Below are 27,714 nucleotides of genomic sequence, written 5' to 3'. Positions count from 1 at the left end.
GCCCGGGGCTCTGGCCGCCGCGGAGCTCTGGGCCCTTTAAATCACTGCCGGAGCTCCGGCAGGGATTTAAAGGGCCCAGGGCTCCCCGCAGCGGCAGGAGCACCAGGCCCTTTAAATCACCGCGGGAGCCTGGCTGCTGGAGCTCCAGCGGCGCTTTAAAGGGCCCGGGGTTCCCTGCAGCAGCTGGTCCAGTCCGGCACGGCATACTGGCTCTTGCTGGCACGCCTTACCGGACCGGACCGGCTTACTTTCACCTCTGCCTCAGGGTGACCTAGCTGGTAACAGCACCTTGCCGCCAGGGACTGCCAAAATACAGTAGTGCTCTAGCCATACTCTCCCCACCTCTGCAATACTTCTGTCATGCCCACAAAGCCAGGTGCTTCAAGGCCATGGTGTAGGGACCGTTATGTCAGTAGTATACCACCCAGGGATTCCTCAGCTGCCCAGATTTATTGGCCATTTTTATTAGAGTGGTGACTTGAGTGCCAGGATCCGGCTAAAGCAGGGATGGTCTTTGTGTTTCTATAATGTAGCATTTGGTTTATCATGCTCATGATTTCCACTTGGCTTTAGTAGTTTAAATATACTACCCTACCATTTCCTTTGCAGATTTCTGGCTCTCAGTCATTCTGGAACTTTGTCTCTTGCAGTCCGTCCCTCAGACAGTAAATTGCTTTGGGCCGTAAGGAGGCAGCATGCATGCTAGTGTAACCTTTGGGTGGGCTAGAGTTTACTTCACTGCCTTTCTCCAAGTGCCTAAAAACAACTCCCACAGAAAGGCACATGGAAACACAGAATTCAGTCATTTAGGATTTTCAGCATGAATTGCACAGGGCCAACCTCCCCACAATCAAGCCCAAAAGAACAAAAGGAATTAACTTCATTCTTAAGTATTAACTTTATATAATATTATAATAAAGAAATAATAATTTAGTTTTTACAACATAACATGGCTACTTTATAAGCCACATGCATTATCTTCACAGTTATACATAAGCATAAATACAGAAAACAAATTTAATCTAAACAGGTCAGGCCCCACAGAAACACAGTGAGAAGTAACTCAGAGTTCCCAAAAGTTTAGGCTGAGTTCACGTGGTTTTTGATCACCAAAATCTACACAGTCTGCTGAGTCAAAAGCACTGCAACATCTTCCCTCCACTTGCTCGGAGAAATCTTCAGCTGGAATCCATGCAGACTCTTCTTCCTCTTCCTCTGCTGAAATCACTCAGATAACTAGTCAGCTAACTACGTAACCAACCACTCAGTTAATTATATAGATTTTAAAAAACCTGTTACAAGAAAAATAGAAACTGAGAATAGCAAAATATAAGTGATTCTTTCCCCATCATCACATTCAAATAAGAGAAGTCGGTGAATCATACTAGTTGAGACAATTTAACTAAAACAGTTTGGCTAAAATCAAACATTCCAAGTATACAATTGACATAAAAAATTAGTTTTCCCTCGCAATTTCCCCTTTCTATAGTTAACACTCCCAGGGCTTCCCTGTTGGAGGGTTAAGGATATCACTAACCTGCTGCAAAATGCTTCAGAGTTAGAGGAAACCCACCTGCTTTCTGCTCCTGGGCTCAGCTTCTCCCAACCCACACAGGGCACCTGGCCTTTTGTAAAGCAGCTTCCCTCACGGAGTCTGAGTCCAGCTACTGGGAACCTATTGAGAATACTCAAAACTATGACACCCGATTTCAAAAACTTCTGAGTGTAGAATGTTAATTGTGGATCTGCCTAGCAACAATGACCCAGACACAACTCATTCCTACCTCCCCCACATAGAGCTCTTAAAGAGATATCTCCCTATTAGGCACTTGTATCATTGTGGACTATACTGTAGCTGTTATGTCATATCGTAGGAGGACTTTTGTCATGATAGAAAGTCTTAATACAGATCATGCCATAACAATCAAAGTACAGATTTACAATATAACCCCTGAAAAGTAATTATACTTTTTACAGGTTGTTATAATAGGCTACAAAGGTATTATCCTGAGTTTTACAATGTTAGAAAATATGTTGCATGGCTATAATAGCTCTTATATAGCCTCTATCAGATTAATATTCTTGTTTTTAATATTCTCTTTGTAGGCTATATTCAACCCTGATGTAAGTAGACACGCTAATTTATTAGGGTTTTGTCCAGTTACACCAGGGCTGAACTTCACACTATATGTATTTTATAGTAATGTAATATATTTAGTGAGTTCTAGTGCTTAAGAAAGGGGCCGGAAATATGTATATACAAAGTAAGTATAGTTTAGGAAATAGCAGTGCTAGCTTTCCTCCACAACTCTATTTGTGTACCTCAAACTCTATTCACTTTGTTCCAGGAGCCATTTAATTTTTGTGCATATTCTATCCTTGCAAAAATCATCTCCCAAGATTACCCAACACTGATGCCAATTAACAAAAATTATGAGAGTGTTCTTTAAAATGTGGACATTTGTCCTTTTCTAATATACACTCACAGCCAGATTGTGAACACTTTAGTCCCATCAGTGCTTAGTTAGTCTCACTGGAGTCATAGAGCTACTCAGGAAAATAACTGCTCATCAGTAGAAGTAAAAAGTTCACCATTGGGCCCTTTTAAAGAAAAATCAGCAAATGTGTCCACTATAATAACCGCTGTTATCCAAACATCTTGGGAGACATTAAATAAGTTTATATGATCAAAGTTTTGGATAACTGAGTGAATTTTAAATATAGTGAGTGTATTGGTGGGCATGAACTTGGTTTAGATGATAGCTTTTCAGATATTTGTATAATCAAGGTTATTCTGTTTTATGTATTGGATCATTCTGCCAACTCTTGTCTCTAAGGGATTATTTTTCATCTTCAAAGATTGCCATCAAACAAATTAGCCTACAGAATTATGTTTACATAGCATTAACGCTGTCCTGACACCAACAGACAAAGTGGAATTCAAAATTAAGACTGACACCTCTGCTTCTTTTTTTTTGCCATAGGGTATTGACCATGTCCCTTTAGGTAAGGCAAGGGTTTTTTCACATAGGAATAACACTTTGGAATATATTGATGATGAACTTTTGTGAAAAGCCAAGTTTTTCTGAAGTGTCGAATGATCCCAAAAGGGAAAGGAATGATGGTCAAAAGAAGGTAATGTGACCTTGGAAACTGGAATTAATTAAGGGACTTCACAGGGATAGTGGAACAATTTTATAGTGGGGATGCTGATGATGGAACCCCTATATTTGGTGTTTGTTGTTACTACTTCAAGTTGGGGGTATGGCAGCCACCCTAGTTCCAGTACTCCTGGGACTTCAAGAACTAGAGCTAATAATGAAATAATTGATATTACACCCATGCCACCTTATTGTCAACACTCAGTTTAGAATCATATTAATTAAAATACAAAATTCATAGAATCATAGAATATCAGGGTTGCAAGGGACCTCAAGAGGTCATCTAGTCCAACCCTCTGCTCCAAGAAGGACCAATCCCCAACTAAATCATCCCAGCCAGGGCTTTGTCAAGCCTGACCTTAAAAACCTCTAAAGAAGGAGATTCCACCACCTCCCTAGGTAACCCATTCCACTGCTTCACCTCCTAGTGAAATAGTGTTTCCTAATATCCAGCCTAGACCTCCCCACACTGCAACTTGAGAGCATTGCTCCTTGTTCTGTCATCTGCCACCACTGAGAACAGCCAAGCTCCATCTTTTTTGGAACCCCCTTTCAGGTAGTTGAAAGCAGCTATCAAATCCCCCCTCATTCTTCTCTTCTGGAGACTAAACAATCCCAGTTCCCTCAGCTTCTCCTCATAAGTCATATGCCCAGCCCCCTAATCATTTTTGTTGCCCTCCGCTGGACTCTTTCCAATTTTTCTACATCCTTCTTGTAGTGTGGGGTCCAAAACTGGACACAGTACTCCAGATGAAGCCTCACCAATGTCAAATAGAGGGGAATGATCATGTCCCTCGATCTGCTGGCAATGCCCCTACTTACACACCCCTAAATGCCGTTAGCCTTCTTGGCAACAAGGGCACACTGTCGACTCATATCCAGCTTCTCATCCACTGTAACCTCTAGGTCCTTCTCTGCAGAACTGCTACCTAGCTATTTGGTCCATAGTCTGTAACAGTGGATGGGATTCTTCCGTCCTGAGTGCAGGACCCTGCACTTGTCCTTGTTGAACCTCATCAGATTTCTTTTGGCCCAATCCTCTAATTTGTCTAGGTCCCTCTGTATCCTATCCCTACCCTCCAGCATATCTACCACTCCTCCCAGTTTAGTGTCATCAGCAAACTTCCTGAGGATGCAGTCCACGCCATCCTCCAGATCATTGAACAAAACAGTCCCCATATAAGCACACCATATCAGTGCATGATGCCATTTATCACATGTGCTACAAGAGCTATGCAAAATGCTGCTTGTTTTTGATGATTTGCATCACAACCCTAAAGTTACTTAAATATAGTTTTTGTGTATGAATTATCTAGATCCTGCAGTATTCCTGCTTGAAAGCAGATATTTGAATTTATTGTGTACGGGGAAAAACCAGCTGCTGCTATTGTACTACAGATGTTAATTCAAATTATTTAGCTTCATTATCTGTTTGACACTTAGAATCTTATAACTAGAGTACATTAAGAAAGTAATAAATTGCCATAAGTCTTAAGATCCCATTAATGGTGAGTAATGGTTCCAATATGCATTCATTATTTTTTCATCATTTCAAAGGTAATAAAGCAGGGCTTCTATGGATCCTTTGAAGTTATTTCATTTGTGATACGTTACTGTTTATTGCACAGCATTAACTATTTGAAAATATCAAAGGCTTTTATTGCTCAAAGTGATGTTTCCCTTTAATGTCTCCCAGAAAGGTACACAAATGAAATTTCTCGAACATAGTATTGTTTTCATGCTGTGCATTCTAAACACAGATAGCCAGTTAAACTGTAAGCCAAAATGATTTTTTCACTGTAAATGTACTCCACTTCCTGATTTTTAAAAAAAAATGTTGTTAGAAAATGCCCCAGATAGATGGAAATATGAGTTATATGTGTGCTTTGAGAGAGAGTGCAAATTGCACGATGCTACTATTACATATGCTAGTGAATCTAAAATTAAATTATGACCATTTAATAATACACAGAATGTATTGCATTGCTGAAAATATATCCAAATGTGTCCTACTGCATAAGGGTTTGTGTTGGTGGTGTGGTAATTAGATTGGCAATTTGACATATTGTTTGGCAATATCCTAATATTAGTAATATTTCCCTTAGTGCTATAAATGATCTAGAAATAATATGAAATGATCAGTTACTGGCTGAGTCAGAATGGATGTTTACTCCATGATTTTTCCAGTATGTGACCACAATTAGCGGGATAACCAAAACTATGAATGAGGTGCTGAGAAGGATGAATGTAAAAAGAGCACAATTCCTGGAGACCCTCGGTAAAAGAATAACATCTGTTCACAGATATATTGCGTGCTGATTGCAGAGTGACTAGAACAGCACTCATATTTTCAGGTAAGATCACAGGCAAACCAGGAAGAGGAAGAAAGAGCCAGTTATTCAGAAATATTGTCAGATGGACTGATATCCAGAGGAGGGTAGAAGCTATACAAATCTGTCACAACTGTGAAAAATGGAAGGTGCTGGTTGACAACCTCCATATCAGAGCTGTCACTTGATGACAGAGAGATGTGACTACAAAATCCTTTTTAAAAATTTACTATAATTGGCCTTAGTTTTGCAAAAAGATTAATCCTTAGAAAGTGGAAGATCTCCCACTGGTATGTTGACAGGTCTGAAATTATTCCACATAGACATCTTATTTGTAAGAATAATGGCATCTTAAAGCATCTCATGTGGTATGGGGAAAATTTTTATCTCATCTGACAGAATTCACAGATCAAGCATGCACTACAGAGAGATACCATGTGTGAGACAATGAAATCTTGGTTTTTTTTTTCTCCTTCTGCCCTTTGTTCTGTCTTGTCTATTTAGACTGCAAGCTCTTTGGGGTAGGAACTTTCTTTCACTATGTGTTTGTACAGCACCTTGCACTACTGGGTCTACGATCTCATGTGGGGCTGCTGGTGGTATTGTAATACAACTAATAAATAGTAGTGATGATGATGATGATGATGTTGAGTAACATAGTGCACTGAGATGAAGATAAATTTATTTTACTTTGATCTTATTTTTGAGAGTGGAATGCTTCCCCAAGGCAGCTGCCAATGCTGTCACCTTCTGTGGGATTTGTGGAGGGGGAGGGTAGAATGCTAATCATGGCCAGCAGTGGCTCCCCTTCATCTGGAACTCAAGGAAGAGGAATTATGGTAACCCTTTAGTAGCATCTCTAAGCATGGGCAGCAGGTGATAGGACTTAATTCTGTTTCTCCAGATATGTTACATTATTTTTAATACTTAGTCTTCTCAGTATGTGTATATAAACTAACTAAATATCATGGTCAAAGAGGCACCTCCAGAATGCATCTACGTGTTGGCAAACTTTGTCTGGCCACCTCTGGTGGGTTGTGTATGCATAGCATAATAGCGTACTATTGTTACCAGTCGTGTAATAGCAGCATTCGATGCTCTACATCCTTGCCCATTTAAGCCTGGGTTCAGACTGGCTCCAGTCATTAGCACTCGACAAGGGCCCCTGCTCAGGGTGACAAGCAAAGGCCAACGATGGACCCAGCAGATGAGGGTCAAGTTAACCAATGGTGGTGAAGGTGGATGAGCTATGACTGTGGATTAAACACTCATCAAACTGCACAGGTCGGAAGAGGAGCTAGATCTTCGAAATAGTCATCCATGCCCTCAGGAACCAATGGCCTCTGGCAGAAGAGTTCCTGGAAATGGGGATGGTTTGCCCCTCAAAAAGAAACTCTGTCTCCCAAGTCCCAAGGAGGCTGAGCAAAATGAACAGGCAGCCAGCCATGATAGACTATGATAAAAGCACAAGGGTTAAAGCCCCAGTTATTACCAACTCCAGAAGGAGGGACATTTTTTCTCAGGCATGTGATGGGTACCAACCAAATCCTGCTCAGTGAAGGTGCAGCCCAGATGGCCCTAACTCCACAGAAGTCCAAATCAGACCTCAGAGGCACATTCCCCGTTGCCACATGGAATGTGTTGACACTGAATAGTATGGGGTACAAGACAGCCCTTGTCAAACAGCTCACCCACTACAGATTCATAATCACTGGCATCACAGAGGCCCACCTGCCAAAAAGTGATCGAGTCACTGTAGAAGGAGCAACCTTCCTCCACTCCAATGGTCCATAGTGTACTCAAGGTGTGGCACTTGTTAGACAACCTCTGGCACAGACCTTAATCCTCATGATGCTTACTTTATGCTCAGCTTCAATGCCATTATGGACATTTATCTGTCCTTGTGGCCTACGCACCAAAAGAAGATGCATCACCTGTGGAAAAGGACACATTCTACCATCACCTAACTGCAAAAATCCAGTCTATTCCACCATGTGACACACTGCTAGTGCTCAGAGACTTCAGTGCTATGACTGGCTGTGATCAAACTGGGTATGAAACCCTGATAGACCCCTGTGGTTTGGCCTTCCCAAATGACACCACTCAACTTCCGACATTGTGTCTGGCTGATGGCTTGTCTGTCATGGGTTCCTGGTTTAGACACTACAATAACCATCATTGGACCTGGTTTTCAAACAATGAATGTGCCATGAAAGAAACTGGCCACATCCTCATCAGAAATTGCTCCATAATGATATTTCAGCGAGTCGTCGGCAATGCAGAAGCAGCAGGAAATGCGAACCATAAACTAGCTGTTACTCAGTTCTCACAGCATCTTCCATCTGCTCACAAGCCAGACATCCATCACCAGTACAAACACCAGCATCTTTCCAAAGATCCTGTTAAGATGCACACAAGCCACTGAAGATCACATATGTAATCTCAGAACCCTTTTGGACAACACAGAGATTATCTGGAGTGGTATATGTAGTGCTATATCATGCTGCAGGAAGCTGAAACAATCAGCTTCAGATGGTTGCACAAGAAACCTTGGCTTTCTAAAGAGTGTTTGGATGCTTCAGCCTTTTAACTAATATATCAAGCAGAGAGATATCCGTGAATGTCAACAATTGAAAGGCATTTTCCAGGTCATGGCAAAATATGGCCGTGAGATCTACATCAATTCCCTACCCAGCGAAGCAGAGGACAGCCTAAAGCACAGCAATCTTCATTCTGCCTACAGAGCTATCGCATGCTTAGCTGGTGTCATAAACTGTCTTTTAACATTCCTATCACAAAACCAAATGGTTCTCCCTGTTCATCAGCGGACAAAGTCCTGGACAGATGGAAAACACATTCTGAAGGCGTGTGGAACCACGCACTTGCTGATGACCATTCAGAGCTACGTGACCTAGCAAACCATAGGGCTACAGACCCAGGGATGAATTCTGATTGACAGTCAAGGAAGTACGAAAGGCCATCTGAAAGTTACGGAATGGATGTGCCGATGGACCTGCTGATATTCCACCTGAACTTCCAAAGGTGTCTTGAAACCAGTGAGTATAGGCATGCCTCAGCTTTTCTTAAAATTGTGGGCATCAGGCAGAGTACCAGCAGAATGGAAACTCTGTCATAGTGTACTTGTACAATAGTAAAGGATCTCATATTGAGTGTGGAAACTACACAGGCTGATCTCATTGTTATTGATCCAAGGAAAGGTCTTCATTCATGTTCTGGTTGATAGGATGTGGACACTCCTTGACATCGTCATCCACAGCAATCCGATTTCACTGACAGGTGGATGACAATGGATGCTGCCCTTACTCTCTGGCTTCTGGCTGAGCTACATTGAGAATTTAACTGTCCGCTTCACATGGGGTATATTGATATCAAAATTGCTTTTGATTTGGGGAACGTGTCAGCACTTTAGCTCACACTGAAAAGAGCTGGCATTCAAGATGTTCTGCTAACTTTGGTATGCGATCTTCACACTGGTACTGGTGTGAGAGTGCACATTGGTTCATGGCTTTCATTGCAGTTCTTCACAATCTGAGGTGTGTGTCAGGGATGTACTCTCACTATTCCGTCAAGCTACCAACTGGATATTAGGACTTGCCTCTCCACATGTCAGAATCGAAGTTGGTCAAGAAGTGTTCACTGACCAAGACTATTCCAGCAACATTACTTTTCTTGTGGAGAAGCTAGGGAATTTCAGCCCCACCCTTCAAAGTTTTCAAGATACTGCCTGAACTATGAGATGGAATGTCTCGTGGGCAGAAGATCAAAGTCCAGAACCTTGGAGCTGAGCCCCCAGAGCCCGTAGTGCAGGTTAGTTCAAGCACTGTGCAAAGCACTGATGAGTTTGTCTTACCTCAGTTGCAAGCAGAGTGCAAATGATTGCAGCAAACCGCACATCCTCTGAGTAGGTCTTGCTGCTTCCTGCATGAAGTCTGTGCCTCACGTATGGCTGCAAATACATCTCTGTGCTTAGCCAAAGTTTAGGATCTATCAAACCTGTGTACTGCCTGTATTGCTATATGGGTCAGAAACCTGGATCCTCTTACAGGCAGTGCCAAATCCTGAGCATAAAGTGGTCTGACTTTGTGCAAAACACTATGATCTGGCCTTGTATGTTCGTAGTTGCAACAGCTGTGTGTAATCTTAACAAGATATCAGATGACATTATAGCTTTGAATTCCATATGCACACACACACACATGCTAGTGTCTAATCTTTGCTTTTAAATAGTGACTGAGATGCTTTTACTAATGCTTCATGGAGAATTTTTCCCAGAATGGCTGTGAGACAGATGTACAATGGACCACTATATAATGTGGGTATTGAGGCATTTTTTATGGGAAAATATCCACTTATATTGGATAACTGTGTGATAAGCAATTGATTGCAAGACTATTCCTGTTCCCTTAGCAGATCCTTCTGAAACATCATTTTTCTTCAGTGCAGATACTGGCGTGGTGGTGGTGCTGGTAATTTTTATCATTTACCTCTAACAATCTTTGAGAGTAAGCACTGTTAGTCAGTATCATAGACAGCAGAAATAAAGTGAGTTGCTTACTCCCCAGTGGCATTTCCTTTAGCATCATCATGCCTACAAAGGAAGCAAGTGCACTAATGCTTTATACCAGGACGATAATGCTATGCTGTTCAATATACATCTTGTGCTTTACTCACTGTCACTGCTTCTGCCTGAGGGAGTATTGAACAGATTTGGCATTAGTAAAACTCACTTTATTCTATAAGACTATCGTGTGAATAAGGATGTCTTTCTTTGTGAGAAAGCAGATACTGAGGAATATAAAGGGTTGCTTGAAGAACTAACTTGTAACAGGTACTGCACCTGTAGAGATTCTGTGTATATAGCCCAAAGAACGTAGGTTGCTCAGAAAATGGGGATTCCTTCCTGCAGCAATCCCATGGTACTGTATTTGGCTACATGTGAATGAATTAGGTGTAAAGTATAATGCATGATCTAAAAAATAAAAAGGAGTCATAAAAAATGGAAACTGGGACAGATTACAAAGGATGAATATAGGCAAACAACACAGGAATGCAGGGGCAAGATTAGAAAGGCAAAGGCACAAAATGAGCTCAAACTAGCTACAGGAATAAAGGGAAACAAGAAGACTTTTTATCAATACATTAGAAGCAAGAGGAAGACCAAAGACAGGGTAGGCCCACTGCTTAGTGAAGAGGGAGAAACAGTAACAGGAAACTTGGAAATGGCGGAGATGCTTAATGACTTCTTTGTTTCGGTCTTCACCGAGAAGTCTGAAGGAATGCCTAACATAGTGAATGCTAATGGGAAGGGGGTAGGTTTAGCAGATAAAATAAAAAAGAACAAGTTAAAAATCACTTAGAAAAGTTAGATGCCTGCAAGTCACCAGGGCCTGATGAAATGCATCCTAGAATACTCAAGGAGCTAATAGAGGAGGTATCTGAGCCTCTAGCTATTATCTTTGGAAAATCATGGGAGACGGGAGAGATTCCAGAAGACTGGAAAAGGGCATATATAGTGCCCATCTATAAAAAGGGAAATAAAAACAACCCAGGAAACTACAGACCAGTTAGTTTAACTTCTGTGCCAGGGAAGATAATGGAGCAAGTAATTAAGGAAATCATCTGCAAACACTTGGAAGGTGGTAAGGTGATAGGGAACAGCCAGCATGGATTTGTGAAGAACAAATCATGTCAAACCAATCTGATAGCTTTCTTTGATAGGATAACGAGCCTTGTGGATAAGGGTGAGGCTGTGGATGTGGTATACCTAGACTTTAGTAAGGCATTTGATACGGTCTCGCCTGATATTCTTATCGATAAACTAGGCAAATACAATTTAGATGGGGCTACTATAAGGTGGGTGCATAACTGGCTGGATAACCGTACTCAGAGAGTTGTTATTAATGGTTCCCAATCCTGCTGGAAAGGCATAACGAGTGGGGTACCGCAGGGGTCTGTTTTGGGACCGGCGCTGTTCAATATCTTCATCAACGACTTAGATATTGGCATAGAAAGTACGCTTATTAAGTTTGCGGATGATACCAAACTGGGAGGGATTGCAACTGCTTTGGAGGACAGGGTCATAATTCAAAATGATCTGGACAAATTGGAGAAATGGGCTGAGGTAAACAGGATGAAGTTTAACAAAGACAAATGCAAAGTGCTCCACTTAGGAAGGAAAAATCAGTTTCACACATACAGAATGGGAAGAGACTGTCTAGGAAGGAGTACGGCAGAAAGGGATCTAGGGGTTATAGTGGACCACAAGCTAAATATGAGTCAACAGTGTGATGCTGTTGCAAAAAAAGCAAACATGATTCTGGGATGTATTAACAGGTGTGTTGTGAGCAAGACACGAGAAGTCATTCTTCCGCTCTACTCTGCTCTGGTTAGGCCTCAGCTGGAGTACTGTGTCCAGTTCTGGGCACCGCATTTTAAAAAAGATGTGGAGAAATTGGAAAGGGTCCAGAGAAGAGCAACAAGAATGATTAAAGGTCTTGAGAACATGACCTATGAAGGAAGGCTGAAAGAATTGGGTTTGTTTAGTTTGGAAAAGAGAAGCCTTAGAGGGGACATGATAGCAGTTTTCAGGTATTTAAAAGGGTGTCATAAGGAGGAGGGAGAAAACTTGTTCACCTTAGCCTCTAAGGATAGAACCAGAAGCAATGGGTTTAAACTGCAGCAAGGGAGGTCTAGGTTGGACATTAGGAAAAAGTTCCTAACTGTCAGGGTGGTTAAACACTGGAATAAATTGCCTAGGGAGGTTGTGGAATCTCCATTTCTTGAGATATTTAAGAGTAGGTTAGATAAATGTCTATCAGGGATGGTCTAGATGGTATTTGGTCCTGCCATGCGGGCAGGGGACTGGACTCAATGACCTCTCGAGGTCCCTTCCAGTCCTAGAATCTATGAATAATCTGAGGCAGGGTTTTCATTAGTTTGGGTGTGACTTTTGATAAGTGACAAGGAAAGGGGAAGGTAGATATCATAACTTATGGCAAAGGGCTCGCAATCCATCTGTGTTTTGTAAAAGGCTTGCTATTCCACCTCATTTTGACATGCTACGGTCACTTCATTGTCCTTATTTGGGCATTTTACAAACCTTTTTTAAGGTTTGGGGGCAGTTTTTCTAAAGTGGTTTCCCAAGTTGTGCATGGGAAGTTTTCATACAAGCAATCCAAATATAAGCAGGAAAATGGGTAACTGATATGTTTATTCCTGTATACATAATCACTCTCTCATACAGGCACTTATGTGTGCAAGTTCACATTTACATGTGTCAATCTGGAGTTGGCATGCATGATAGGTGTATGTGCGCACTTGGCAAGATCAAGTTAGGTGGCAGTTTGGAAAATGTTTGCTATTCATCTTCTAGGCATAGATGTTTGACTATCGTTGTAAAAATGTACCTAAACGTATAACAGGTGCATAAGAACCATGAGATGCATACATTATGAACACAACTCTTATCATGCACCTCATGGGAACATTGCTTTCACTTCCTTTTATACTCTGGCATACTGATAATACTCTGTTTCAGAAAAGCCAGCCTTGTATTTTCATAGCTTTGTCCTCATTTTAGAGCGCATTATAAATATTCAGGTGAATGGAAAGATAAATACTCTTTTTTTCTTCCCCAATGTGTACATAAGACTGTATGGGCTCTAAAGAAGTACATCAGAAGCATCTTAGACAAATTCAATATAAAATTTTTTATATTATGGTTGGAAGGGACCTCAGGAGGTCATCTAGTCCAACCCCCTGCTCAAAGCAGGACCAATCTCCAGACAGATTTTTCCCCCAGATTCCTAAGTGGCCCTCTCAAGGATTGAACTCATAACCCTGGGTTTAGCAGGCCAATGCTCAAACCACTGAGCTATCCCTCCCCCTCCCTATAGCCCATCTATAGATAGAACATTTCCATAACTCTCAAACATACTTATAATCTTAGGAACAGTATCAGAGGGGTAGCCGTGTTAGTCTGGATCTGTAAAAAGCAACAGAGAGTCCTGTGGCACCTTTAAGACTAACAGATGTATTGGAGCATAAGCTTTCATGGGTGAATACCCACTTCATCAGGTGCCACAAGAGACTCTGTTGTTTTCTAAGATTATAACTAAATCACCTGGTACACTTAGCAAAATTTTAAAAACAGAGCTAGAACTAGCAACAGAGGGTCCTGTGGCACCTTTAAGACTAACAGAAGTATTGGGAGCATAAGCTTTCGTGGGTAAGAACCTCACTTCTTCAGATGCAAGAGCTAGAACTATTTTTTCAACACTGTAAGAATAGAATGCCCCAAAATATACCACTAAAAATGGTGTTTGTGTGGGTGTGAGGGGTGTTAATAAAACAGGAAATACAGTATTGACAGAGCAGTGGCATGATATTGTTTTAATTTTGTTGTTTTCCTCTTGAAACTGGAAATGCCAAATGAAAATGGATACAAAATGTGGCTTAATTTGTCCTAAGGTATAAGCTATACCTATTGTATGGCAGACACTTAAACTGCACTGAGCTGCTTAAAACAGACTTCGCTAATTCAGGATTGGATTTATTGAAAAGTAAGACAGTTTGTAGTCCCCAGAAAAAGTAGGGTCGAGGGTACTGCTTAAGCTCTAGCAAGAATAGAAAGGCCCTTGTTCGGCTTAAATGATGTCTAACTGAACACTGTGCCAAGGAGAGCTATGTCAAACAAACCCATTGGGAGAGCATGACTGAAGGCCCCTTGACTTGGTTGGACCCTCCCAGAGACCTAAGGGAAGATTCAGAAGCAAAATGTATGACAGACCATGTGATGGGAGGATTGGAGGATTAGGCCCAAAGAAATCTTTTGGCCCAAATTGGAGGATTGGGACAAAAGAAATCTGATGAGGTTCAACAAGGACAAGTGCAGAGTCCTGCACTTAGGACAGAAGAATCCCATGCACCGCTACAGGCTGGGAACCGACTGGCTAAGCAGCAGTTCTGCAGAAAAGGACCTGGGGATTACAGTGCATGAGAAGCTGTATGTGAGTCAGCAGTGTGCCCTTGTTGCCAAGAAGGCTTACGGCATACCAGGCTGCATTAGTAGGAGCATTGACAGCAGATCGAGGGAAGTGATTATTACCTTCTATTCAGCACTGGTGAGGCCACAGCTGGAGTATTGCGTCCAGTTTTGGGCCCCCCACTACAGAAAGGATGTGGATGAATTGGAGAGAGTCCAGCGGAGGGCAACTAAAAGAATCATGGGCCTGGGGCACATGACTTACAAGGAGAAGCTGAGGGAACTGGGCTTGTTTAGTCTGCAGAAGAAAAGAGTGAGGGGAGATTTCATAGCAGCCTTCAACTACCTGAAGGGGGTTCCAAAGGGGATGGAGCTCGGCTGTTCTCAGTGGTGGCAGATGACAGAACAAGGAGCAATGATCTCAAGTTGCAGTAGGGGAGATCTAGGTTGGATATTAGGAAACACTATTTCACTAGGAGGGTGGTGAAGCACGGAAATGGGTTACCTAGGGACGTGGTGGAATATCCATCCTTAGGGGTTTTTAAGGCCCGGCTTGACAAAGACCTGGCTGAGATGATTTAGTTGGTGTTGGTCCTGCTTTGAGCAGGGGATTGGACTAGATGACCTCCTAAGTCCTCTTACAACCCTAATCTTCTATGATTCAATGGGCTTTCTTTCCCATCATGTAGATCCATGACCTCTCAGCGCATATTTAGAGATCTTTTGGGTGTGATTTTTTCCATCCCCTGAAGCACTTGTCTTTCTGGGGTAAATTCTGCTGAGAAGCACTCAGTGCAGCAAACAGTAGGGCTCAGCTGCACCCCAGCCCTTTTTAGGTTTAGAGCAATCTAGAGTGAGCTGCTCTAATGTACAACAGCCTACAATGATTCCCAGATGACTTGTTTGCCAGTTGGAGATAGCTAAAGGATCATATTCTGAGGCAGGGATTGGCAACCTTTGGCACGTGGCCCGCCAGGGTAAGCACCCTGGCGGTCTGGGCCGGTTTGTTTACCTGCTGCATCCGCAGGTTCGGCTGATCGCAGCTCCCACTGGCTGCAGTTTGCCAATGTGGGCTGCGGGAAGTGGCGCGGGCCGAGGGATGTGCTGGCTGCCGCTTCCTGCAGCCCCCATTGGCCTGGGATGGTGAACCGTGGCCAGTGGGAACCGCGATAGGCCGAACCTGCGGACGCGGCAGGTAAACAAACCGGCCCGACCCGCCAGGGCGCTTACTCTGGTGGGCCGCGTGCCAAAGGTTGCCGATTCCTGTTCTAAGGTCATGCCCTCCCTATATCCCCTACACAAGGCTGAAGAAGTAAGTGGCATAGGAGCCAGGTATGCTAGCTCTATGTCAGTTAGGAGATATAAATACTTTGCACCACCCAGACAGCACAAATGGAGTGGAGCAGGGCAGTGTATCTGCCCCACCCATTATAATCTGTGTACAACCTCATTTTAGTGTCCTGGGACCTGATTCTCCAGGGCATTGCACCATGTGAGCATCTGTGTGCTTTGCACTTGTGCAAAGTGGATGTTAAATTCTGTGAGTTTGAGTTGGTTGCACTTTACACACATGATTCACTCATTCTTGCACAGGTATAAATGGTGGCACAAGATGCCAGGCACTAGAGACTCAGGCTCCATGTTTGTAGCCAGGGTGATTCTGTGGTTAGTTTGCCACCTATCTCTTCCTTTGAAGTTGGTGCCAAGCTTCTTGTGTCTCATCCAGAGAGTCAAGATCGCCTTCCGTCTCATATTAATTTCAAAAAACTTCTGCAACACTGTCTGACCCTTGTTAGTAGCTGATAGTCCCTAGCCCTGCTTCTCTGGGTGGGAAGGCATTAAAAATTCAAAGTTTGTTTCAAAAGAGCTTATTTGCCCTGAAGCATTTTCCCAAAATATCCCAAGGCAATCAGAACACCTACAGCTGTTCATCAAATTGGCAAGCCTCACTGTACTACAGTCAGAGAAATTATTCCCCTGACCTTCATTTCTAATGATGTCTTTGTCATTTTGCATTAGCAGATTATACAACCTTTTGCCTTTACCATTCATCAGGCTTCTGCGCTTTGCTGTTGCTTGGAACAGCCATAATTACAAAATTCTGCTTTTCTTAAGGTGACCTCTGTTTATTCATAGCATGCAGTTTTCAAAACTTTATCTTAGAATTAAAAGGAGTGTAAATAACATTCTGTGGACTACAGATACAGAGCCCTTACTCAGAATGCTGAATTCAGTGTAGCCTTGAGAGCCTCCCCTCACTCATATGCCCTGTTTCCTCCAAACTAGTTTAACTCTTGCTGACTGTTCAAAACAATACACACTGTAAAGACTATGACTATTCTGGATTATGTTCAGGATGATTATGTACTGTATGCAAAGCTGTAATAGAACGTACATTGTCTGTTTACATTAAACATAACTGGGCCAGATTCTCTTGTCCAGCTTAGTGTGCTCTACACAAGACCTGAGCAAGTGGAAAGCACAAAGGTAGTACTTAGCCAATTTTTAACTTTCTCCAAATCCAGGTGGCTCCCAAATGCTGGCTTGGTCTCCAGAATAAATTGTGCATCAGCTGCCAATGACTCCCAGGAAGCGTTCCCACAGCTGTGTGTACCTCAGATGCAGGGGTACACTGGCCATGCCCAGGTGCTAGCAACTAGGAGTGAGGGAAGATGTAGCCTTAAGACACTGGAGGATTCACTGATGCTGGAAGAATCGTCAGGTGGCTGGATCTGCCAGGTTGAAGTCTGCTTTGAGTTGAGGTACCACCACAAAAGCAGAATTGGGCCTAGTTATTTGTAAATGTAAGATCATTGATATGATACAGAGCCACTCAAATACGACTGCAGATTGCATATAAAATGAGACTTGAACAGTAAGACTTTTTTTTAGTTACTTTGCATGCACAGTAGCCTATTTTTAAATTTTAATAATTTACCTATTTATTTATTTAAATACCATATTTACCTAGTTTGCTTTACTGTCAATGGCCCGTAAGATTTTATTTAACATTTGTTTAGACAAGCAGAATAAAATGATCAACACTGAACCTACAACAGTTTCCCTTTGTTATCCTGCAGATAAGATTTAAAAAAAAATCAGATAAGAATTACATTTTGTAAAGAAAATAAAATCACTTCTAGATTCAGACTGTAGTCCAAGGTTAACAGTGATGTGATTTATATGAGTAAGTTATAAATCCCTAAGTATTTAAATTTATACTCTACACAGTCACAGCTAAAACAGCAAGACTGATGGAGCTCCATTATCATAGGTGACTACTATACTACATATTAGTGCTGCAGGGTATGGTAGTGAATACCATCTAATACCATATTTTTGTAGTGTTTTCCAAGAAGGCCATCGGTCAGGATTTTGCCAGTACACTTTTGAAAAACCATTAACTGTATCTTCATTTTAAGTTTATTAAATCCTCAAAATCAACATTGTCACCTCCTTCAGGGAAAATAACATTACTACTCAGATATCACCAGGACCACTCATAGTAATAAACACTATGTTTATGAAACACTTGTAAATTATTGATTAGTACACATAGAAGATGTAGGCAACTGCTGGAACTTAAAGGGAATTACTCTTTTAGCTCAAGGGCTAGTGGTGTGTGCTTTGGTGCTACATGTCCTAATTTTAAACCCTGATGATGATGCATAGTGGAAGCAAGTATATTTTTAAGATGCAATTCTGAATGTTTAACAATAATATTTGCAGACAGAGAATGACAGAGGCCTTGGAATGTGTTGATTTTTTTTTTCATTCCTCACTGAGAATAGCCTATCTTTAAAACAATATACTGGACTCAGTCCTCACTGTGCTGAAAGAAGGTGACTCTAAACCACCTTTCTGGTCCTCAGCTAGTTGAGGGCAAAACCAGCCCCTTACATAATTTAAAGACGCTAACCGTTTGCTATAAATGGTTGAGGATGTGGAGCTGGTGCCCAGGATTGAACCCGCTGTAGCTATATCTTTTCATAAATCAGAATGGAATGCTGTGGAAGTAATGTAATAGCTGTAAATCACAAACACAAAAAGTTCATAGTCCAGCAAAGACATCACACGGGACAGCAGTTCAGGTGACGGAAGGCACTGAGAGGACGTTGTTGTGTAGACCGTTCTCCTAAGCCATCTCAGTCTGCCAGATCTGATAACCTTACCTTCAGTGTATGCAGCAAAGCCTGTTTTTTCATGCTTTTTCTGGAATACCACTGGATGCAGTCATCTTCTTAGCGTACATGCAACATACCTCAGGTGACACGTGACCAGTATTCATCACTAAATTTGGTCCACTGGTTGGATCATTAGCTTCCCCAGGCTGGGTACTGATGGGTAGTGCGACATGACTGCTGATCCATGCCCCTCACTGGATGCAGTGTAGAGATGGGTGATGAGCCAGGTATGGATTAGATGGCTGGGAACATTCTTTTGTTGGCATGGGGCTGATTGGCAAAGTGATAAGATGTGCCATGCCAATGCAAGCCCCAGTTACTCTTGTATGCCCTCCTTCCTGCATAGCACCTAAATACACTAGTTCCCGTGTCTCCCTGACTGCCATCAGCCATACGCTTCCTGATGCTGAAAGTTCTTCCTTGTTAGATGTTTCCTGTGCACGGTGCCTCCAAAAGCGTCTATGCCTGGGAAAGCTGGGATGAAATTAGCCCATTATCTCTAAAAGCGTTTTTGGATCTATTCCATGAAAGGTGCTGTAAAATAGTAAGTTGTTATTAAAAACCATTTTGACTTGAAATCCCTTACTCTGCTTTAAGCACTTACACTTGAAGTATTATGCTGGTGTAAATGTAATTTTTAGATGTTTATCTTGCTCTGGTAGAGTTCGCTTTCTTTTAGCTTGAGGGTATTTTTCCTAGTAAGTAGAGGAGAGGGGATCATTATGTTCTCACCGTGATGTTTGCTTTATTGATTGTAATTTGTAACTTAACTTGCTGCTGCACTGAGAGACTGGCGGTTGCACTAGGATTCTCTGCACGTTATTCATTTTTATAGCAATGAGAAGCTGTGGAAGAAGTTCAAAGAAGATTAATAGGGCACAATTTCTAATAACTACAGAATATTAGGAAAAAATAAGAGAATGATTACTCTAGTGCATACACAACATAGCTCAATCTTATTATCCTGCATTAGTCAAATCCATAATTTATAACTTTAATAAACTCCCAATCTCTTTTAGCCAAAATATACATCCTAGTTGTTTTTATTAGCTACATAATAAGATTTATTATGCAAAATAATTACACTGTATAAACTAAGTTCTAATCACTGCTAAGAAACTATTTATAACACTGTAACAGGGACAAAATTGACAAAACACAATCCTGAGATTACATGGTTTAACCTCCTTCATCAAGAGCTTGTTGGAAACTTTTGGAAAAAACATTTTTTTCATTGGAAAATGTTCATCAAACAAAACTTGTCACTAGAATATATCTATTTTGATGAAACTTCATCATCATCAAAGGTTCTCTTCTTTGGGCTTGGGTAGAATTTCTGATCAAAATGAGAGAACCACAGAGACCCCATAATAGCCAGGTGGTTAGGGTGCTTATGTAGCTGGGGGAAATCCAGGCTCCATTATGCTGCTTTGAATCAGTTCAAGTCCCTGCTCTGCCTGATTCAGAGCAAGAATTTGAACCCATATCTTCCCCCAAGCTGAGTGAGTGTCCTAACACCTGGCTATTCTTGGTTAAGTGTCATGGTTTCATCCAGATGTGGAACAGGAAAGGAATCTGAAACCTCAAACATTTTACCAGGATGGGAAAACTGCTTTCTGCCCAGCTCTCCCTTCATCCTCCAGGTTTCCATTGCCATGGCACATTGCTAACAAGTAAACAATACAAGTCATTGTGTCCCTTTGTGTAGGAGCAGAAGTCAAGGAGAAGGAAAGGTCTTTGCATATTTCCCTTGTGAAACTCCATGTTTTCCAAGGCACAAAGTTTTTGTCCTGAACATTATATTAACCAAACGTTTGTGTAAAATCTTCATTGTAAAAACTCCTGTAGAATTTAATTGAAAAAAAGAATGTGATCCTTAAACTGGGTACATGACTTCCATTCCTAGCTCTGCTTCCCTTCTCAAATTGCCCTTGTCTATTTAGACTATACGTTCTTTTGACAAGGACTGCCTCTTAACTATGTGTTGGTACAGGGCCTAGCACATTGGGGCCCTGGTCTTGAATGAAGCCTCTGGGAACCTCTGAAATACAAATACTAAATAATTAAATAATTTTTCTATAGTTTATTGGACCATCCTATAGATTTTAATAGAAAATGACACCCTTATGATATAGTGTTATAGAATGGTAAAAAAAATAAACCCATAGAAAGGATGACATTCTCTGTTACGTTACATGATAGAGGTTTCCAGATAGTTTATGATGAACCCTATTACAGGTTTGATCCATATTCAATTCTATAAGACTTTTCCATTAGGGTTATTTTCTCTACATAGTCTATATTTCTAGTTACTTGGTTCTTAAAACTGCAGGTGTTTCCACACTGAGGCAAATTTTTATCTAGGCTGAGGCCCAGCCTCCCTGTTTAATGTGAAAAATGCAATTTCAATATTGGTGGATGTAAAACGCCCACCAGCACTTTTTGCACCCACAAACTGAGCGCATATATTTCAATAGGTATATGTCTGATTACCCAGTTTGCTCCCTAAATCAGGTTGGTTGATACATAACTACAAAGATTTGTGTCTACAATTCAGATGAAGGCAGTCAGATTTGCAAGCACATATTTTGTAGCCACAGACTAAACCCATAAACTACACTCAGTCTTCTGAAAATTTCGGTCTAGATAAACTCCCACTAACTGATTCTTGCTAAAGCCATGAAATAACCACTATTTCCTATTGCTATTGCTGTCTATTTTAATAATTCTTCCACTACCTTGAATTTTTAGCATTGTTTATTTTTGGTATTTTGGCTTACAGTAGCACTTAGGAACCCTAATCAAGAGGTTAGATATGCTTACTTGCTCTTTTGTCCTTTGCCCCTTATCAATTTACTTTGTGTAGAGGTCTTTAACCCATGACTATTTTTTGTGGGGAAGGGAGTTTAACCTGTAGCTATTTCCCCTTTTTTAGTAGAATGTATTTGGCTTGAATTCTATCTCCTTTCTTGTGGTTCTTTAATAAAGCACCTATTCCTCCTTCTCCCTTCACTGCACGCCCTTCCCTGCAAATACACAGGCCTACATGTTGACAGCTACATCATAGACTGAATGATTTTTTTTAAAGCAGATAATCCACAACACTCCCAAGTGTCTGACATTCTCTTCTCACCCCAGGCAGCAAACAGCAACAGCGCCTTCTCTCTCTCCCAGTTAGAGGAATCTGGTTCAGGATTAAGGTTATTTTAAATACTTAGACTAAACAACAATCAACCTCAGGACTAGAGTCAATACTTGGCATGAGTTGCAGCATTGAGAGCAGAGTTTAATTTAAGTGGTAGCCTCAGGCATCAGAGCCAAACAAGCAGAAGGGCAACTATGCTGCAGGAATTACAGCTGGCCAGGCCAGGAGTAGCAGCAAGCACAACCAGCCAAACTGGAGGGTGACTGACAGCAAAAGGCATGAAACAGAGGAGCCAAATAAACAAAAGGGCAGCAAGCAATAGTGCAAAGTAATCATTCAGGAGGGCTGAGACAGAACAGTGAGGCTTGAGGGAGGGGCCACTGAGCACCTTCAGCAGGGATTGCAGTATTGGTCTGTGAAAGAAAGGTAATATAACTGAGCATTAACTTGTCACGGCTCAGTATTTCAGAGACAAAAACATTCCCATTTGTATCAGAGTGGTAGCCGTGTTAGTCTGTATCAGCAAAAACAACAAGGAGTCCTTGTGGCACCTTAGAAACTAACAAATTTATTTGGGGATAAGCTTTCGTGGGCTAAAACCCATTTCATCAGATGCATGGAGTGAAAAATACAGTAAGCAGTATATATATGAAAAGATGGGTGTTGCCTTACCAAGTGGGGGGGTCAGTGCTAACGAAGCCAATTTGATAGGCCACTTCCACCTTAATTGAATTGGCCTCGTTAGCACTGACCCCCCACTTGGTAAGGCAACTCCTATCTTTTCATATATATACTGCTTACTGTATTTTTCATTCCATGCATCTGATGGGTTTTGGCCCATGAAAGCTTATGCCCAAATAAATCTTAGTCTCTAAGGTGCCACAAGGACTCCTTGTTGTTATTCCCATTTGTAGAGGACTTACATTTTAAAGTATAGGGAGTTGTTTGCTAGTTAGCTCACAGCCTTTAGAGCCCTTCAGTGAAAATATTGGCTGACTACCCTGGTCAGATTTGTAAACGTAAGTGTCACTAACAAGGCTCAGGAAAGATTATAGGAAGATATACAGCTGCAGACAGTCACACTTTACATTCTGCCACTGAGGAGTGGATTTTCATGCTGAGATCTGCTTGAAATGTACATGAAGTGGACTATATGTGGGGGTGACAAATATAAACAAATTATAGTTTTGTGTCATGAGAATTTTGTGCCATGAGGGTTTCCAGTGCACTATGTGTGTGTAACAAGCACATGCATACAATACTATAAATAAATATATTTTTGAGGGGGAAGGGGGGGAATTCTCACATAAATTTTAACTTGGGGGAGCGTAAAGGAGAAACACCCACACATGATAGATGCTAGCCAAATCACTTAATGTTGTACCTCTGTAATGCGTTCAGATAACACAATGATCAGTGCAGCATAATAACCTCAACAGAACAGATGAGAGGAGAATAGGCATAACGTTTATTTCTACACACATTTAACTTAGTAAATCTTCTTTACTTTCCTATCAACCAGTCAATTTGAATTTCATACATGTGATGCATAGCCAGGGCCGGCTCCAAGCACCAGCTTGCCAAGCAGGTGCTTGGGGCGGCCACTCCGGAGAGGGGCGGCACGTCCAGCTGTTCGGCGGCAATTCAGTGGACGGTCCCTCACTCTCGCTGGGAGCGAAGGACCTCCCACCGAATTGCCGCCGCAGATCGCGATCGCAGCTTTTTTTTTTTTTTTTTTGCACCGCTTGGGGCGGCAAAAACCCTGGAGCCGGCCCTGTGCATAGCATACAGTACTAGCATCTGAGGACAGCAGGAAGACCATGGAGAGATTGAGTAGGCTTCTGGAAAACAAAAAATCAAAAATAGATGATGATCATTGCTTAATTTACTGTTTTTTCTGTCATTTTGTTTTGGTACAAAATAGCTTTTGAAGGAGGTGTTTTAAAATGGTGTTTTCATTTTGTTGGAGTAACAAGGACCATAATGGAGGTAAGGGGTCCTTGCAACATGGTGCAGTCTCTTGGTAGCTAAAGTTGTAAGATGGTTTCATCTAGACTTATTTTTGCTCAGCCATAACTTTCACAAACCATTCTCCTTCAGGTTTGAAATTACCTGTGCTCTGCCCAAAGGCGTTTTTTGTATTTTCTCTCTTTTTTTTAGGTTTATGGGTTTATTTGTTTGTTTGTGGGTTGTTTTTTTTTTTGCCAGCTTTGAGGAAAATCCTTTTCGCCATCTTTGTATGTGTGCATATGTGCAAAAATACACTTTCCCATTTTAACAAATAACTAGGAAATGGCAGAATCTTGAGTACATCCAGGGTTGCATTACAAAAAAATTAGTTGCTAGTTATAAATTTGTGTTAATTGTATGCTGGGGTTACACAGTCGGACAATAAGTCTTAGAGTTCACCATGTGTGGATGAGAGGAGTACATTTGTGTCATGGTTTGGCTGGCCAACATACATACAGCCAGAAGGTAGGAGTTTCTACAGGGTTTGAACATGGCTTGGCCTTGTTCACACCAGAACTCTTCCCACATTACAGAAAAAACATTCCTAAAATCCAAAACCAACTCTAAAAAATTATTTTTAAAAGTTTAAGTTAGAGCAGGGGGTTGGACTAGATGACCTCCTGAGGTCCCTTCCAACCCTGATATTCTATGATTCTATATTGTCCGTGTTTGGACATAGCACAAAACTTTTTGGAAACGGGTTCCAGAGTGCTTGGTGGCTTCCTTGCCTGTTGTCTCTGCCTTTCTTAGCCCCCTTTCCAATTTCTTTTGCTTCTTCCTCACCTGTCTGAAAGCATCCAAGAGGTCACTCAGCTCTACCCTATTCTCTTCAAAACTCTTGGCTGGCCTAAGAGGAACAAAGGCATCACTAAGCTGGTCTTAGCTCTTTGGAACATACAGTGAATAAAAGCCTGAATAAAAGGGTTGCCAACCCTCCAGGGTTTGCCGGGAGTCTCCTGGAATCAGGCCCTATCTCTCAGAGGCTACTGATGCCAAACTGGGAGATTTTAAGTGCTAAAAGACTGGCAGCGCAGGAAGGCTAAGGCAGGCTCCCTGGCCCTACGCTGCTCCCAGAAGCGGCTGGCACGTACTTGCAGTTCCTGAGGGGGGCAGGGGTTCTCCCCGCGCTGCCCCTGCCTCAAGCGCCGACTTCACAGCTCCCATTGGCCAGGAACTGTGGCCAATGGGAGCTGCAGGGACAGAGCCTGCAGGCAGGGGCAGTGCATGGAGACCCCCTGCCTCCCCCCAGGTCCGCAGGGACATGGGGCCACTCCGCAGCTCCCATTGGCCAGGGAATTGTGGCCAATGGGAGCTGCAGGGGCGGTGCCTGTTGGCAGGGGCAGCGCGCAGAGATCCCTGGCCCCCCGCCTAGGAGCCCCTGCTAGATCGATGTACCAGTCACTTTCGGGAGCCGCCTGAGGTAAGTGCCACCCTCTGCCCCAGCCCTGTGTCCCCTCCTGCACCCAAACTCCCTCCCAGAGCTTGCACCTCCTCATGCACCCCAACCCCCTACCCCAGGCTCAGCCCGAAGCCCCCCACACTCTGAACCCCTAGGCCCAGAGCTTGTACCCCCCTCTCACACCCCAACCGCCTGCCCTAGCCCAGTCAAAGTGAGTGAGGGTGGGGGAGAGTGAGTGACAGAGGTAGGAAGTGGGGCTGGAGTGAGTGGGGGGGTCTTGGAGAAGGGGCAGGGTAGGGGCATGGCCTTTGGGAAGGGGTGGGGAAGGAGACGGGCAATGGTGTTTGGGTTTGTGCGATTAAGTTGGCAACCCTAGCCTGGACATAAGGTAGTAAAACTTTACTAAAAAACCTTAAACAACATAAACAAATAGTTCAACAATTTGCAAAACCAGAACAAATGCTGGCCAGGCTTTCTCCACTCCTGTGAAAAATACAGACAGGGATTTAAGCCATTAGGGGATTTTACATTTTTAAACAGTTTTCACATTTGTGAGGCCTCTATTGCTAAACTCTTGTATGTATTCTAGTCTGCCATATGGCAGCCTCAGCCACCAGGAGAACAATTTCTGAGATGCTGGAGTAAAAAAGTAATGAAGACTTTAGAGGATCTAAAAACCACTGAAAATGCAGCTATACACAAATACAGCCTATGCTATGCTAGGCTTCATTGTACCCCTGTCCACCACCCACACATACACTTTGAAATGGGAAAACTCAAATTTACCCTGCCATAGCTGTCTAAGACCCATTCTTCTTACCCCTGCCCCTTGCCTCCATAGGGCTATAAAAGTTCCAGCAGTACCACTGCTAAACATGTGTCAGGGGGAAAAAAAATTAATGGAGATATCCCATCTTCTAGAACTGGAAGGGACCTTGAAAGGTCATCAAGTTCAGCCCCCTACCTTCACTAGCAGGGCCAGGTATTGATTTTGCCCTAGATCCCCAAGTGGCCCTCTCAAGGATTGAACTCATAACCCTGGGTTTAGTAGGCCAATGCTCAAACCACTGAGCTATCCCTCCTCCCCTAAAGGAGTATATGTGAGTCATCAGTCAAGATGTTCCCACCTTAGATCTGGGTCTTAACCATACCTGTCTTTGGATCCTAGATAGGAACATAGGGGGGGACAAAGAACATCAGTTCATCTTATAAATAGGGCCCAATGATACAGCTCCTATTTACTAATACCTTAGCCTGAGTTCACACTGGAAGCTAAAAAGGATGAAACATCTCAAAAGTAAAAATCGAGCATTTACTACCTTGCTTTGAAATTTCCTCTGAATTTTGTTTTCTAGGTCACACTTCCTTCAGGGCAATTTATCTGACCTCATGGTTCAGTTACAACTACTGAATTTCCTATTTATATCAAGTTTCATCATATAAGGGTCTCTTGACAGGGATGCAAATTATATTTTGATGTGGTTCCAAACATTGGTTGCTAAGAAACATCCCATCATAAACTCCTGGGCCTGTTCTTCCTTAGGCTGCTCCACTTTCTGAGGAATATATCAGCAGAGTGGTGCCTTTTGATGATGTACAGTATTATATTTATACATCTGAATGAGAGCATCGTACATTATCCAAGTGAGCTCTGGCTCTCAAGCTGCATTATATAATCCATCACAAAAGCAAGCTGTTCTCTTTAATGATATATTAGTGTAATAATCTGAGCAAGGCACACTGGTGATATATAACTCAAAAGATGGCACCATTTATGGAAGTAAGGTTCCAGGAAGATATTCAGTATAATTACAGGCTGTTGGGTGACTTTTATTGGAAATAAAGTCAGCCAATGCACACACAGCATAATGGAAGGTGCTTTCCTAGCCCTACTCGGGAATGCTCGTATTAAAATAGGTTTTCTGCCAATATGGTGACAAACTTGCAATGCTGTTTAGCGTCAGTGACTTGGCTGTTTTTAATCTGCCTTGGTCATTGGTTAGAAAAAGAACTAGATACAAAGAAGAAAATCTCGTTTACATCCATTATTTCTGTTTTCACTACATCATATATAGTACCTCAACATTTTCCAATTAATGTCAGCAGAATTATTATTACCTGTAAACTGTCTTATTATGAACATCATGTGATGTTTTATTTCCATGTCATATCAACACATTGGAACATTTCTGGTCTAACACCATTGAAGTTACGCAAGGGATTAATTTAACCCTCTATTTTTAATTGGTTAAAATATATTATGTTATGAGAAGAAGATTGCTTGTGAAATACAATTAATGTTATTTTGTATGTGAAAGTTTACACTGCTATTCCTGTTCTCTGACCACATAGACAACTTTATTCTCCCGGGATGTGAATCAAAGCTTATTCATGAGCATTAAATTATTATTTTTTTCTTTTGGGAAGAGGTGAGGAGTAGAATATTGAAAAGCAGAAATGATAAATTAAACTGTTTTATAC

The sequence above is a fragment of the Malaclemys terrapin genome, chromosome 7 (assembly GCF_027887155.1).
Source record: "Malaclemys terrapin pileata isolate rMalTer1 chromosome 7, rMalTer1.hap1, whole genome shotgun sequence".
Lineage (NCBI taxonomy): Eukaryota > Metazoa > Chordata > Testudines > Emydidae > Malaclemys > Malaclemys terrapin.
Note: the sequence above shows the minus strand (reverse complement) of the source record.